Below are 4002 nucleotides of genomic sequence, written 5' to 3' on the forward strand. Positions count from 1 at the left end.
ACGGGTCCTTGGAGAGGGACATCATGCTTGGGAGGGTAGAGGGACGGCGCAGGAGGGGAAGACCCTCTATGAGATGGATTGATTCGGTGTCTGGGGTAATAGGGATGGGTGTGTCAGAGGCAGTGCGGTTAGGATAGAGCAGGGTTTAGGGCTGTTGTGCATAGGGTCCCTATGAGTCGCAAACGACTCGACGGCACATAACAACAAACACCTTTGGGATTGCAGCACAACTTCTTACCTCTAGCCACCAGAGCTCTCAGTTCTAGCTAGAAATGCACAACCAGAAGGGATAAAATTGACAATTGGGACCTTCTAAAAATCCAGTCCTAGTGTAAATAAAAAACTTTTTCCAATGGAGTGAAAAGAAAACCTACAGACTTGAGTAAAAAAAAGCCCCACCATTTTATTACATCACAAACAAGAGTCTCATAATAAAATTTTTCTGAGTACTACAGAGCCTCCACAAGAAAAAGACTGATAACCCAGTCACAAGATGGGCAAAAGATCTAAAAAGACTTTAACAAAGGAAAAAAGACTTTAACAAAGAAAGACATTAGGATGGCCAACAGATGAGTGAGGTAATGCTCAAAATCACTGGCAATTGGGAAGATACAAATCAAAACAAAAATAAGATACAATCTCACCCTAGTAGTAGTAGCAAAGTTCAATAGTACAGTAAGCAATAAAAGTTAGAGAGGATATGGAAAGATTGAAACTCTCATATGCTGCTGGAGAGATTGTAAAATGATATAACCACTCTGGAATAGTTTGGTATTTCTTCAAAATGTTAAATATATGCATATGACCTAGCTATTCCATTAGGAATATACTCCAAGGACGTTAGAATGGAAACATAAAGGATATATACACCTATGATTACAGTAGCATTATTAACAATAGAAAGAAAATGGAAACAGCCCAAATACCCATCAACAAATGAACATAGGGTACCTTCACACAATCGAATACTATGTAGCACTAATGAATAATGATTTGCTAAAATAACATTGAAGTAGGGAGCTCTTGTGGCCTAGTGGTAAGAAGCTGCACCGCAATGAAATCCTGAAGGCACATGGTTCAAATCCACCAGATGTTCCACTGTAGAAAGAGGCTGATCTCTTCCCGTGTCAGTCAGATACAACTTGATAAATACACACCCCCCCAAAAAAAATCCCAAAACATACAAAAATGGGAGCATCTAGAGAGCATTATACTGAATGAACTCAATGTCACAAAAACAAATACTGAATAAGACTATTAATGTAAAAATAAAAGGATAACTTGTAAGATGTGTATAAATTTCTAAAAGGGGAAGGGGAAAGGGAAGAGGAGCAGGAAATGTGAAAGGGTGAAATTTACTAGAAGAGTTTAATGAGTGGATGAGGTGGTGAAGGAACAGAAAAGGTTCAATGGGGACTTTGAAAAGACAGGGTAATAATAGACATAGACAAATAGAAATTAATTATATGTAATAACAATGTATATGAATGATTACATGAAGCACAATGTAACTGAAAGATTGTATAAAACAATAAAACACAATGTACATGAATGAAACAATGTGTTTTATTTTATGCATACCAATAAAAAATACTAAAAGCATCCAAAATAAAACTTGTTTTATAAAAGTTTAAAAAAGAAGAATCTAAATGAACAACTTATCCTAGCATCTGCAGCAATTAGAAAAATAACAAGCAAACCTTACAGCTTCTAGTAGAAAGGAAATAATAATGATTAGAGCAGAAAAAAATTAAATAAAATTTAGAATAACAATAAAAAGCATTCAAAAAGTATAATTTGTTTTCTTCTAAAGGATTCTTAAAATCATCAAGTCACTGGCAAATCTAACAACAGAAAAGAAGATGTAATTATTGCAAACAAAAAATGAAGAGGGTATGTCACAATAGGATCAACTGAAATAAAAAGGATAATAATAGACTACATCAATCATCTGCATTATGCAGATGACATGACCTTGCTGAGAATGAGGAGGACTTGAAGCACTTGCTGCAAAAGAGAAAAAACACTGCAGCCTTCAATATGGATTTCATTTCAACATCATGAAAACAAGAATTCTCACCACTGGATTTATAGACAATAACATGATAGATGGAGAAAAGATAAAAACATCAACAATTTCATCTTTCTTGGACTCAAAATCAATATACTTGGTGCCAGCAATCAGTAGATCAGGAGACGTATTGCACTGGGAAAGTCTGAAGTCAGGGACCTCTTCACGTTATTGAAGGGCAATGTGCTGTTAGTTTGAGAACTGAAGGTTACCTGGTTCAGGCTATGGTCTGTTCATTCACTTGCTAGCTGCTGAGAACTGGACAATGAATACGGGTGACAGAAGAAGAATTGATGCGTTTGAACTGTGGTGTCAGTGTACAAAATCCCAAAGAACAAATAGCTATGTCTTGTGATGGACCCTACAGGGTTGACTCACTCCCAGGTGACAACCTATCTTGCTGAAAACCACCACAACCAAGCAGCCTGCTCCACAACTGCTTCCTCTGCCAAGAGACTGCCCGTTTAACAGCATCACCACTAGTGCTGTCAGCTGCAGCCTATCCACGAGCTGTGTGACTATTTCCTCTGCCAGAAGATGGACGCTCCTTCCTCAAGTCTTTTAAAAGACCACCTCTTCATGCCATGTGTGAACTTCTCTTACCTGTCCTGCTAGCCTGTCTCTCTGTCTCTTTGGCCTGGGTCAGAGAATAGCACCCAAGAGCCTGAAAGCCACAGTAAAAGCTTCTTTGCTTACTTTTGGTTTCTCCACATGTTTTATCTAACATCTTGGAGAAGGTGCAGCCAAAGTGGTCCTTGGAGAGAAGGATGGAAAACTTCAATGTATGATCAATTGATACTTGGCAAGGAGATAATTTGACAACTTTTTAAATAACTGGCACTCGAAGACCCATAAATCTATCTATAGAAAATGGAAACAAGATATATAAAAACACACCATATATAAAAACTAACTCAAGGTACATCAAGGACTTAGGTGCAAAACCTAAAACACTAAAGAACATCAGGATAAAAATAGGGACATGTTATGTGGCATGGAGTTGGAACCAACTCAGACCAGACCTTCCAGTAGGTTTTCAGAGACAGCAAATCACACAGTAGGACATTGTCTATCTTTCTCTTACAGAGCAGCTGGTGGATTAGTGTTGTTGTCACATCATCCCAGGGCCACCATATGTCCCTCTTTCTCTGACCAGCAGGAAAGTGCCACAATAAGAATAAACTACTGAAGACTTTCCTTAGTCAAGAAGTAGGAGGAAAGTAACTCATGGTTGAGTGTCCCCACAACTTGTAGTCTTCATAGCTTTTATTGGGAAGTTTTTCTTTATATAAGCTGTAAAAATATGTTAAACGGGCCTCAAGGGTTTTTTTACTATTTCTTATTTACTGACTTTCCCTATTTCCATGACTGCATCTTTATCAGAAGGCAGCTTCAGCATGAGAATCAAAATCTTAAGCATCTCAGTGTTTGATTGGCCTAAACACAGGTATCTCCTCCCTTAATCAGTTTAATTCTTACAGATTGGAATGGCACACCTTGGGTCTGGCAGTGCAATTCCTTACCACTAAGCTACCAAAGCACCCTCATCACATATAGACTTCCAGTATAACAAAAATATGTACAACCAGAAGAGGATAAAGTAGTTGAATGTAACCATCAAAAAATTAAATCCTTATGTGCAGAAAAGTTTCTCTGAGTTAAAATAATCCAACATATTAATTGAAAGGCATCAATTTTCCAGTTTTCCATCATCACTGTTCAATTTTTATGTGTATGTGAGGTGATTGAAAATATTATAACATGGATAGGTCCTATCTTGGTCTTCAAAACGAAGTCATTAATAGACAGATGGAAAATCTGAAAATATTTAGAGATTAAAACTATATTTCTAAATAACATATGGGTTGAAGTAGTCTCAACAGAATTTTTAAATTACTTTATTACTTATATATATTTATGTCAATATTATA

Source organism: Elephantulus edwardii, unplaced genomic scaffold (assembly GCF_000299155.1).
Source record: "Elephantulus edwardii isolate Elephantulus edwardi_28Jun2011 unplaced genomic scaffold, EleEdw1.0 scaffold00101, whole genome shotgun sequence".
Lineage (NCBI taxonomy): Eukaryota > Metazoa > Chordata > Mammalia > Macroscelidea > Macroscelididae > Elephantulus > Elephantulus edwardii.